Raw genomic sequence first — 13,568 nt, forward strand, 5'->3', positions numbered from 1 at the left:
CCGATGTGCAGTTGGTTCGCCATTCCCATTTTGTTGTTCTGTAGCTGGAAGTCCCACAGGATCTTAGCTCATTTGTTTTCTACCACCTTGTGTGGCATCTCCCATTTTAACCTGGTTTTCTCCAGGTCATATTCTGCACAGATGTTTCTTTACACTATTCCGGCTACTTGGTTGTGGCGTTCCATGTATTCTTTTTCTGCTAGCATCTTACATCCTGGTGTTAGGTGCTGAATTGTCTCAGGGGACTCTTTGCACAGCCTACAACTGGGGTCTTGCCTGGTGTGATAGATCTGGGCTACTATTGCTATGGTGCTCAGGACCTGCTTCTGAGCCACCATGATTAGTGCTTCTGTGCTGTGTTTTGGTCGAGCCTTTCTGTTCATTGGTAGGATTTGTTCATATCAGCCACTTCAGCTATCTGTCCCTGGTACATGCCATGCAGTAATCTTTCTTCACATTCACTGAGCACTTCATCCTTTGGAGCTATCTTTCCAATGTATTCATATATTTTGTGTTTCATTTAAGACAGTGGCCCTGACACTCACTATCCTCTGTCTATAGCTTCTGGATGCTGGATTTGGGATGGAGCCCTCCATGTATCGTCAGCAGCTTTTGCATTCTTAAATCAGTGGACTGAATTTCCTCCCTTTTCTATCTTATTATTCCAGCAGGGTATCTGATTACTGGTGTTGATTGGCTGGACCTTGTTACACCCATTGAGCTAACATTTCAGGCCTTACTATTTGCAGATATTTGGCTGTTGCTGCTTTCCCGATGGTTGCCATTTGCTTGTGGTAAACCCAGGTACTTGTAGCTCTCCTTTATATCTGTTTTTCTGCCTTCTGACAGTGTCACACTCTGTGTGTATTACCTTCACTTCCTTTGTCAACATTGCGCCATATTTCTCCAGTCCAAATTACACTGATACATAGATATATACAAAGAGAATACAGCTTGATGTCATCCATGCAGAGGAGGTGGCTGATGGTGGCCCCATTTCTGAGTCGGTATACATAGCCAGTCTTGTTGATTATTTGGCTGAGAACATTCAGGCCCAAGCAGAACAGCAGTGGGAACAGAGCATCTCCGCATCTCCTTGGTAAATGCTATATTTGATGGAGACTTGTGCAATTGTGCAACTGGCTTGGAGTTGGCCTCAAAATTTGTTCTCCACAGCTTTGATGTAATGTCCTTAAAACAAGTCAAAATGAGGCTCAGTATTGTGTGTGGCCTCCACGTGCCTGTATGACCTCCCTACAATGCCTGGGCATGCTCCTGATATGGTGCCGGATGGTCTCCTGAGGGATCTCCTCCCAGACCTGGACTAAAGCATCCACCAACTCCTGGACAGTCTGTGGCGCAACGTGACGTTGGTAGATGGAGTGAGACATGATGTGCCAGATATGCTCAATCAGATTCAGGTCTGGGGAACGGGCGGGACAGTCCATAGCTTCAATGCCTTCATCTTGCAGGAACTGCTGACACACTCCAGCCACATAAGGTCTAGCATTGTCCTGCATTAGGAGAAACCCAGGGCCAACCGCACCAGCATATGGTCTCACAAGGGGTCTGAGGATCTCATCTTGGTACCTAATGGCAGTCATGCTGCCTCTGGCGAGCACATGGAGGGCTGTGCGGCCCTCCAAAGAAATGCCACCCCACACCTTTACTGACCCACTGCCAAACCGGTCATGCTGAAGGATATTGCAGGCAGCAGATCGCTCTCCACGGCGTCTCCAGACTCTGTCACGTCTGTCACATGTGCTCAGTGTGAACCTGCTTTCATCTGTGAAGAGCACAGGGCGCCAGTGGCGAATTTGCCAATCCTGGTGTTCTCTGGCAAATGCCAAGCGTCCTGCACGGTGTTGGGCTGTGAGCACGTGGACGTCGGGCCCTCATACCATCCTCTTGGAGTCGGTTTCTAACCATTTGTGCAGACACATGCACATTTGTGGCCTGCTGGAGGTAATTTTGCAGGGCTCTGGCAGTGCTCCTCCTGTTCCTCCTTGCACAAAGGCGGAGGTAGCAGTCCTGCTGCTGGGTTGTTTCCCTCCTGCGGCCTCCTCCACGTCTCCTGGTGTACTGGCCTGTCTCTTGGTAGCGCCTCCAGCCTCTGGACACTACGCTGACAGACACAGCAAACCTTCTTGCCACAGCTTGCATTGATGTGCCATCCTGGATGAGCTGCACTACCTGAGCCACTTGTGTGGGTTGTAGAGTCTGTCTCATGCTACCACGAGTGTGAAAGCACCACCAACATTCAAAAGTGACCAAAACATCAGCCAGAAAGCATAGGTACTGAGAAGTGGTCTGTGGTCCCCACATGCAGAACCACTCCTTTATTGAGTGTGTCTTGCTAATTGCCAATAATTTCCACCTGTTGTCTATTCCATTTGCACAACAGCATGTGAAACTGATTGTCAATCAGTGTTGCTTCCTAAGTGGACAGTTAGATTTCACAGAAGTTTGATTTACTTGGAGTTATATTGTGTTGTTTAAGTGTTCCCTTCATTTTTTTGAGCAGCGTATATACACACACACACAAAACTTAATGGAGAGGTGTACTGTACTGGCTGACTTACTGTGAAGTGGACTGGCTCCTTCACACTGCTGTTGACCTGCTGGATGAAACCCATTATTTGACCCCATTTGTCCACAAGCCCTGCACTCATGGTCAACATTGCAGATAAATATGTACTAATCTGCTCAAGTAGACCTCGACTGTTGTCTTTATGAGCATTTTTAATTTTTCAAGCTCCTCTATAACATTCAGATCATACAGTGGTGAAAACCCAAGAATCACGCTGAGGTTCAAATCCACAAAAGACATCCTCATCCAAGGAGTCAACAGAGTGAGCAAATAAAAACTCAGAGAAATTTGACAGCTATGCAAAAACATGCTTAGCTGGAAATAATGGAAGTGTTATGTTTTTTTACTTCATACTAAAATCCTGTTGGTTTTTAATCAGTCTTTCCATCATACTGTGATTGTCTCGATTGCCAAGAAGGTGATACATGTACAAATGATCTGCTCTATTGTGGCCATAAGAATGTAATTTATAATTTTTTTTTGTGACAGTTTATTAGTCCTTCATCAAAATATTCATCATGTACATGTAGAAATCCATGTTCAGCATTTATTACATTTTAATAAGATAGACTTGTCTTGCATACAGAACAAATAGATTAATGTATTAAGAATTTGAAAAAATCGTGACCTCTTCTATTCTATCTGGCCTTGAATACGCTTTTTTTCATTTTCTCAATGACATAATCAACAAAATGGCAGCAGTGGAGTGCAAAAATATTGTGGTGAAAAAAATGTCTCTTTTAAGTTTTAAATTTTTTGTCATCCATGCACTTATCACACACATTTATTATTCATAATGATTCAAAATTATAAGATTTGATCAAAAAGTATTTTCATTTGTGCATATTTTTAGGTGTCATAAACATTTCAAGGTTGGACAAAAGATTGGGTTTAGGCACCCAACTAAACTTTATAAAATCTTCAGTTTTATAGCATAGCGAGCAATCATATTGCCAACTCATCCCCAGTGTAACTAGCGAAACGTGAATTAGAAGGACAGTGTAATAATTAACAGGACCTTCCGGCAGACAACCAATCAGAATTAGACACTGTGTGAATATTCATGAGGTCCTGCTATTACACAACCTGCCATAGGGGGCACTGTGGCGATACACAGATTATACACAAAGTCAGGTTTATGTGTATTAAACGGACATCTTTTTTTTTTTGCATTTTTCGGGTTAATGGACCAATAGAAACCATTCTACATTCTTAGAATTTCATCAAAATTAGCAGGACACGGCCCCTGTCCTGTTAATACAAAATGTCCTTCTAGTGTGGTGTGTATTCTGACGAATTGTCCTGCTAATACACATTTACCAACGCACACACACACACACACACACACACACACACACACACTAATAGGAGAGTCATTATTATCCTTCCATTATCCCACAATGTCTTTCTTGAAGCCAGACACGCTGCATCATTTAGGAAAGTCACTGTAAATTACCTTTAAGGTCCAAGCGCTAAATAATTCATAAAGGTGTCTATTGCCACCACTACACGCAGTCAAAAAGAAATTAAAAAAATAATAATCCAGACTAACCCAGACGACCTTTCACTTAATTCCCTTGTCATGCTGCTGTCTGCCAGCACTCTCCTCTCTGGAAGGCTTTTTAAGAGCTACTCGAGGCTTTGCGTGCCAGATTTCCCAAACAAGCCCAAGCGCCTGTGCACACCTGCTTATTAATAATCTACTGTACCCCACTGTGTGGCACACTTCATCACAAGAGACCTCAACATGACCTCTAGCTGCAAGAAGCATATTGCACTGATGGCTTACTATGAGCTACAACTTGACTGTGCTTGTTATTTTCAAACTCTCATGCAGCTCCTAAATCAGCCATCATAACTGAGAAGATTTTCCTTCCTTCTATTTTTTGGAATGCATGAACTGGATTGAAACAGCTCTTCCCAAATCTGTTACTAAATGTATGTGCAGATTGGAACCAGTGATTTACTGAATGGGGCTGCACCGGAAACTTAATGTGTCAGCTGGTTGTAGTGAAATACAACGTGCTAATGCGAGAAATCAAGCAAAATGTCAGATATACACCAGAAGCTGCTGCATAAATTTCAGAGTCAGAAATATAAAGTATGAGCTTTTTTTTTTTTTTTTTTTTTTTTTTTTTAAATTAGGCCTTTCTCCTGTCATGGGAGAATTGCATTTCTGTTCACTGTTTTAGAAAATATATGGTGAATTTTACAAGGTTGTTATTCCACTAAGTGAAGCTCCTCCCCCAGAGCTCGAAACAATAAAACTGCAAACAATTAATGAGAAAATTAAATATTATCATTTGCAAGTAATACAATAATTTGTAAATCTCACATTTATCTAATTTTATTCAGAATAGAACATAGAAAATATATCAAATGGTTAACTGACAAAACTGACAAAATTTACCATTTTAAGGGGAAAAAAATTGAATTTGATGGCAACAAGAAGTCTCAAAACAAAATTTGGAACAGGGCAATGTTTACCACTGTGTGGCATCCCCTCTTCATTTAACAACAGTCCATAAATGACTGGGAACTGAGGAGAGCAGCTGCTGGACTTTAATGAGAGGAATGTTGTCTCATTTCTGTCTGATAGATTTTAGCTCCTCAACAGTCCTGGGCCTTCTTTGTCATATTTTTTATTTTGTGACGCTCCAAATGTTTTCAATTGACGAAAGCTCCAGACTGCAGGAAGGTCAGTTCAGCACCTCGACTCTTCTGCTACAAAGCCATGCTGTTCTAAAATTGTAGGTGCAGTAGGAAATTTAGCATTGTCCTCCTGAAATATGTAAGGCCTTCCCTAAGAAAGACAGTGTCTGGATGAGAGCATACCTTTCAGCATTGATGGTGCCTTTCCAGATTTGCAAGCTGCCAAATCCAGAGGCACTAACACACCTGCATACCATCAGAGATGCACACTTTTGAACTGAGCGCTGATAACAAGCCAGATGCATGCATAAATGCACACATCCCACAGATTTTTGATGCTGCAGGTATGTATTAATATCAAAGAAATCCAAGGGTAACAAACATGCCATCAGTATGTCTAAATGTGTTTCAGTGACACCTGAACGGCATTACTGCTGCATTCATGCATGAATGGAACACACATATCGATGTGAGTTGTATTAATTGCTGTACTTTAACAGCTGACACTGACTTAAGACACTCAGCATAGGGTTAAAAAGTAACTCACTGCATGCGATACATGGATTGCTTGCATACATGTTGTAGTGGGAAACTATTCTTCCCTGCCCTCCTTTACATTGTGTTCTGTCAGTTACATTAATAGAACAGCAGAAGGCCAGAAATATGCAAGACTCCTGTCTCAGTATCTGTCAAACTACAGGTTGGAGTCATAGTCTTAGCATTGTGCTCAAAGCTGCGAGACATCCACCTGCAGCAATTATCAGTTCAGTGAAAAATTCTCCTGTCACCCCAAAATAACTGCTCAGAGCAGCTACTATTGCAGCCAGGTCAGGTGCAAATGAGTTGAGACATGCTTTTTTTGTGTATCAAATAATGATGCATCGAAGCGATTCTGGCAAACCGTCAGGCGACTCAGGAGGGGAAAGCAGTGCTTCACTCACACTGTTTATAGTGCGGGGGGGGTGCTGCTGACTTCAACTGAGGCTATCGTCGGACGGTGGAAGGAATACTTCGAGGACCTTCTGAATCCCACTGACACGCCTTCTGTAGTGGAAGCAGAGTCTGGGGATGAGGGGGATGACTTGACCATCACTGGGGGTGAGGTCACTGAGGTAGTTAAACAACTCCTTGGTGGCAGAGCCCCTGGGGTGGACGAGATTCACCCTGAGTTCCTGAAGGCTCTGGATGTTGTAGGGCTGTCTTGGTTGACACGCCTCTGCAACATCGCGTGGAGATCTGGGGCAGTGCCATTGGATTGGCAGACCGGGGTGGTGGTCCCCATCTTTAAGAAGGGAGACCGGAGGGTGTGCTCCAACTTTCGGGGGATCACACTACTCAGCCTCCCCGGTAAGGTCTATGCCAGGGTGCTGGAAAGGAGGGTGCGTCCGTTAGTCAAACCTCGGATTCAGGAGGAACAATGCGGTTTTCGTCCTGGTCGTGGAACGCTGGACCAGCTCTTTATCCTCTCAAGGATATTCGAGTGTGCGTGGGAGTTTGCCCAACCAGTCTACATGTGCTTTGTGGACTTGGAGAAGGCATTCGACCGTGTTCCTCGGGGTGTTCTTTGGGAGGTTCTGCGGGAGTATGGGGTGTCTGGCCCATTGTTGCGGGCCATTCAGTCCTTGTACAACCACAGTGAGAGCTTGGTCCGTATAGCCGGTAATAAGTCGGATTCGTTTCCTGTGGGTGTTGGACTCCGTCAGGGCTGCCCTTTGTCACCGATTCTGTCCATAATTTTTATGGACAGAATTTCTAGGCGTAGCCAGGTGGCGGAAGGCTTCTTCCTTGGTGGCCTCAGAGTCTCATCTCTGCTTTTTGCAGATGATGCGGTTCTGTTGGCTTCATCAGGGGGGGGCCTCCAGCTCGCAGTGGAACGGTTCGCAGCCGCGTGTGACGCGGCTGGCATGAGAATCAGCACCTCTAAGTCTGAGGCCATGGTCCTCAGCCCGAAAAGGGTGGAGTGCCATCTCCGGCTCAGGAACGAGTTCTTGCCTCAAGTGGAGGAGTTTAAGTATCTTGGGGTCTTGTTCACGAGTGATGGGAGAAGGGAACAGGAGATCGACAGGCGGATCGGGGCTGCTTCTGCAGTGATGCGGACGCTGCACCGGTCCGTCGTGGTGAAGAGGGAGCTTAGCGTAAAAGCGAAGCTCTCGATTTACCGGTCGATCTACGTTCCTACCCTCACCTATGGTCACGAGCTTTGGGTAGTGACCGAAAGAATAAGATCGCGAATACAAGCGGCAGAAATGAGTTTCCTTCGAAGGGTGGCTGGCCTCTCCCTTAGAGATAAGGTGAGGAGTGCGGCCATCCGGGAGGGGCTCAGAGTAGAGCCGCTGCTCCTCCACATCGAAAGGAGCCAGTTGAGGTGGCTCGGGCATCTGATTAGGATGCCTCCTGGCCGCCTCCTGGGTGAGGTGTTCCGGGCATGTCCCACCGGGAAGAGGCCCCGTGGTAGACCCAGGCCACGCTGGAGAGATTATGTATCTCGGCTGGCCGGGGAACGCCTTGGGGTCCCTCCGGATGAGCTGGAGGAGGTGGCTGGGGAGAGGGAAGCCTGGGCTTCTCTGCTTAGGCTTCGGCCCCCACGACCCGGCCCCGGATAAGCGGAAGAAAATGGATGGATGGATAATCTCTGGAGCTTGAAAAAAGGCGACTGGACTTCTTTTTGTTTCTTGAAGACGTTTCACCTCTCATCCGAAAGGCTTCTTCAGTTCTCAACCAAATGGTGGAGAGACCCAGGTATTTAAACCCCTGTGGGCGTAGTCCCCTGGAGGTGGTTATGACCCTCTATTGATCATGTGCTTGAACACATGTGCCCAGGTGTGAAGGGGGCGTGGGTCATATTTAATCAGTGGTTTCAGTTGAAACCAACTTAGGACTCCGCTCCATTGTTTCCTGTGGCCTATTGAGGTCACTGGAACAAAGGTGTGAATGGGGGTTGAGACGTCTGGGAAGGGAGCTCAGGACAGCACTGTAAGCGGGGGAAAGTTGGTGACGTAATCCACCTCCTCTGTTCAATGATGGTTGTTCACAGTGGACATAGATGGCTTCTTTCACTCCTCTTTCAAACCATCTGTTTTCCCTGTCCAAAATGTGGACATTGGCATCCTCAAAAGAGTGCCCTTTTTCCTTCAGATGGCCAAACACAAACTACAGAGAATGGGAAGGACAAGAGGAACAACATTGTCATCCCATATGTGTCAGGCTTGTCAGAGAAACTCAGAAGAATTTTCTCCAAGCATGACATCTCAGTATACTTCAAACCAAGTCACACCCTAAGACAAAAACTGGTTCATCCCAAGGACAAACCCGCCAAACACAAGATCAGCGATGTAGTGTATGCTGTTCAGTGCAGTGAAGAGTGCTCGGACCTCTACATTGGTGAAACCAAACAGCCTCTTCACAAACGAATGGCACAACATAGAAGAGCCACTTTGACAGGACAAGATTCAGCAGTACATCTGCATCTGAAGGAAAAAGGGCACTCTTTTGAGGATGCCAATGTCCACATTTTGGACAGGGAAAACAGATGGTTTGAAAGAGGAGTGAAAGAAGCCATCTATGTCCACTGTGAACAACCATCATTGAACAGAGGAGGTGGATTACGTCACCAACTTTCCCCCGCTTACAGTGCTGTCCTGAGCTCCCTTCCCAGACGTCTCAACCCCCATTCACACCTTTGTTCCAGTGACCTCAATAGGCCACAGGAAACAATGGAGCGGAGTCCTAAGTTGGTTTCAACTGAAACCACTGATTAAATATGACCCACGCCCCCTTCACACCTGGGCACATGTGTTCAAGCACATGATCAATAGAGGGTCATAACCACCTCCAGGGGACTACGCCCACAGGGGTTTAAATACCTGGGTCTCTCCACCATTTGGTTGAGAACTGAAGAAGCCTTTCGGATGAGAGGTGAAACGTCTTCAAGAAACAAAAAGAAGTCCAGTCGCCTTTTTTCAAGCTCCAGAGACTACTATGACCTGGATAACTGAGAATCTACACAGACATGGATGGATAATGATGCAATTTGCAGAAAATTGCCTGCTGTGAAGCATACTGTTTGATTGATGTCCTGTAATATTCCCCACCTCAGCATTTGCTTTTTGATCTCTATTTATTATACGTTTTGGAAATATAGCAAATAATATACAATAAATCTATAAGGGAAAAAAAAAGCACAAAATCCAGAAAAAAATACACATTTCTTGTATGTAAATGTGTTTTTATGAGCAACAGTGCAGGTGCACATACGTGTATGCAGAATGTCTCTTATGGTGTAAGAGACAGAGACGTGCCAGAAAGTGATGACAAGTCTGACCACAGTTGTGAAGCCACAGCCAGGAAAGACCAGTTCAGCCACATTCATCTGCATGATGAAAGTGCTGACTGTCACACTATCAACATCCACATGCAGGACTAGTAGGTCACCCACATCAGATGTCTGATAGCTCAACTAATGGAAGGACTTATCACCTCCAAGAGCTTCAGTGCAACCAACAACTGCAACAGGTCAGAGGGGGTGACCTGCAGAAGGAGCTGCAGGAGTTGCTCAATGTAACTGAACATCTTTGTGATTATTGACTCTGGGAGCTGTTACCGTGGAACCCCAGTATGGAGACCTAGTTCAGCCTTCATATTAAAGTGGTGCGGCTAGCTTGCCTGATTATTCACCAGTGCAAGGTTCTAATTAATTTACTGAAGGAGATTCATCCAGCTTTACAGTCTTCTTATCAAAGCCTCAGCTGCTGTGTTTTCATAAGCATCCCTACTGACCAACTTCAGGGACACCTATGAAACATACTGGTTCACATTTCCTCCTAACTGTAACATCTTAGTTGTTGGATTGTTTTAAGATGTAAACATACTTTTACTGCTAAGGGGGTGTTCATTTATGATTCTAGAAACAACAGAGTAGGCCCACATGATCTGTATTTCACACCACTGATGAGAGGCTGCTGGCATTTAAAGACACCTTTGATTCAAATACAATACATACAGGAGAGTTTTAGCTACAGGTTTTATGCTTTCTTTATTTTTTCTCAGAGGTTTTATCCAGCAGTTATAAATCAGACAAAAATAAATCAACCAAAAATTTCATCGACCACTGATCCATCTTATCGTGCTCTACTCAGGACCCACTGGGATTTTATGAAGCATGGCTGTATGAAAGATGAGCTCAAAGGTAGTTGTCCTCAGCTATGGTAGGTCCCCCATGAAGGGGGAAAAAGGTCTCTTCCACAGAATGTGGGCTCATGGGGGCCACTTAACAGCGAGAGCAGAGGCCTCTAAGTCCCTATGCAGGTCTTTGAGGTCTTTGCTGACCTCAAAGACCTGCAATTACTTACACTGCAGGAATGTCCTAAAGACATAAAGGCCTGGATGACCTCTAAATTTTCTATTTCTAAATTCAGATAAAACTGAAGTTCTTGTGCTCGGCCCCACAAACCTTAGAAACATGGTGGCTATCCAGGCATTACCTTGGGCTCCAGTAACACTGGACGACGCGACAACAGGCAGAGAAAACGCAGGACTTAAATACACAGAAGGGCTGATGAGGGAAGAGGAAACAGGTGGGAACACAGGTGACACTGATAACTAAGACGAGACCAGAGGGAAGCAAAACTGAATACAACAGACAGGGGCTAGATGGATATCAAAATAAAACAGGAAGTATGACAAGGGAACAGAGATGCAAACCTGACACAGAATACAGAGAGACACAAGGAACTAGAAATAACTGAGGGCAACTCTAACAGATAACAAAACAACCTGAGAAAACGGAAACCATATCAAGAAAACATAAAACACTGGGCCACCGGCCCCGGCCAAGACAAGAAACAAAAACCAGACCAGGGCGGGAGGCGAGGGACCAGGAAGGAGGGCCCGAAACAAAAACAAAACCCAGGCAGGGAGCAGCAAGGAAGAAGGCCCAGGGACAAAACCAAAACACTGGGGAAAAAACAAAAACAAAACCGAGCAGGGGGCAACAAAGTCCAGGAACAAAAACCAAAACACAAGGAAGCACAGGGGCAAGATCAGAACACGAGGGCAAAGAGACAACAAACAAAAGGAACAGAACCAACAAAAGCAATGGCACCAGGCTGAAAAACAGGACATGACAGGCAGATGACTGCCCCTCCCTGAGCCTGATTCTGCTGGAGGTTCTGTCCTGTTAAAAGGGAGTTTTTCCTTCTCACTGTCACCAAATGCTGCTCATAGGGGGTCATTTTGATGTTGGGTTTTCTGTGTGATTATTGTAGGGTCTTTACCATGCAATGTGCCTTGAGGTGACTGTTTGTTGTCATTTGGTGCTATATAAATAACATTAAATTGAATTTGCTGGAGGTGGGGGCAGTCCTCCTGGCCTCTGCTATGAGAGCAGAGGTTTCCAAGCCTGCTTCTACACTTACAGGAGCAAAGTTTTCACTGTGGGCTAGGTGAGTTTCGTTGTCCTTGCTAACATTCTTGGGACCAGTGTGTCCTCATGCGGTTGAAGGAAGTGTACAGAGCTCAAGGAACTCAAGGCATATATATACTACCTTTATAATCCATTTCTCCACATCTTCCCTCAGCTCATACTTCAACTTCCAATTAGACTGAGAAGCATGACATTGCGTGACAAGTACAGGATCACATACGTAACTCTTAATTTCACAACAGTTTAGGCCTCAGCATCATGGTCATACTGACTTGCTGACTACACATATATGTAGAAGTGCTAAGTTATTGTATTCACTGGGCATGAAAACAGTGAGCAAGAGCACTTAAATGGAAAAAGTTCATGACCACGTAGACAACCCTGATTCTCGCAGTTACTCAGCAGACACATTGCAGGACCATTGATTTCTCAGATTAAACATGAACCACAACTCCATATCAGAGTACATTAGCTTAAAACATCAATAACTCAATCATTAGATGGATTTGCAGTGTGTGTGTGTGTGTGTGTGTGTCTATGCTGGCATTGATGAAAGTCAAAGCACCTACTAGCATTGACTAATGTATACTACCTTCAAAATTGCATTCAGTGACACCTGAGCATGTGACATTCCTACATTACTCTGACATACTTCATAAGTGAGCTACATTAACATCCGTATTTTTTAAATATTTCCACTATGTTTTGGAATTGTTCCAATACTAGAGAGAAGTTTTTTAAGAAAAGATGCAAAATGAGTCAATTTTCGAATGTTGTGTGTACCTCTGAGTGAAACACACACACAGGTTTTTGTGCTCTCTGCAGTTTTCATTATGGACCAGTGTCTCTGTAGAAAATTTACTAAAAATGTAAAAGGCAGCACATCACTCTGCTCACTGTCAAACCTAACTCATACATCCATGCCCTGTTCATGTCTTGTGTTGGGCAGCTGTCCTCGGCATCCTTCTGACTCTCCAAGTTAACCTCTGCTCTGTTACATTAAAATAACCAGAAAAATGCAGGCTCACTCAGTGTGAGGACTCAATGAAGAGCCACAGGATGGACCCAAAGTTTTGATGCTGTTTTCACAGCTTTGAGCATCCACCTGCACCAGCAGTCGTTCTGCTAACAACTCAACAACTCGCAATTCAAAAAAATTAACACTACCAGTGACAAGAGCCACCAAATATTTTGTTGGGTTTTTTTTGTTTTTTTCCAGCATTTCCAAAGTGTTGCAAACAGCAGTAAATTGTTACAAATCTCACAGTTGCACAGTGTACTTACAAACATCATTAGGCTGAAAAAAAAAAAAATTTATCAGAGAGAAAGCTAAACTTTAGTGACCAAATCAAAAATCTGGTATATTCTGGAAAAGAAGGAATGCACTGACCAGCTCAGCATCACCACAAGGCCTGAAAGACCACAGAAGACAAGAAAGGTGGGTGAAGACTCTGTCTATGGTTAAGACAAAGAACTTCACAACATCTAACCAAGTCCATAACACCCTCAGAGGTAGGCGTATCATTGTCAAAGTCTACAACTGAGAAATAACTCGTGCTCCAAAGCATATCAAGTATTTCTGCCAGTGGAACCAAGTCTTTGGTGTTTATTGATGATGTGACTGCTGATAGAGGAAGCAGGATGAATTGTGAAGTACAAGAAGAGGAGGAAGAACAAGAAAAAGGAGGATGTAGGCAGTCTGAGCTTCCGCTATTGACCATAAAGCGTAAATCTACACATGCTTAACAGAGGACAGTCACAGCTCAATTAACGCTGGCATTGCTCAAATAAATTCATGGCGTTTTTTTTAACTTTTCATTGGATATGTTGATTTAAAATATGGAATAGGTGTATCATCTACAGATGATAGATCATAAATTAAGGAGGGCTCAAAACCCAGCAGAG

The sequence above is a fragment of the Archocentrus centrarchus genome, chromosome 16 (assembly GCF_007364275.1).
Source record: "Archocentrus centrarchus isolate MPI-CPG fArcCen1 chromosome 16, fArcCen1, whole genome shotgun sequence".
NCBI lineage: Eukaryota > Metazoa > Chordata > Actinopteri > Cichliformes > Cichlidae > Archocentrus > Archocentrus centrarchus.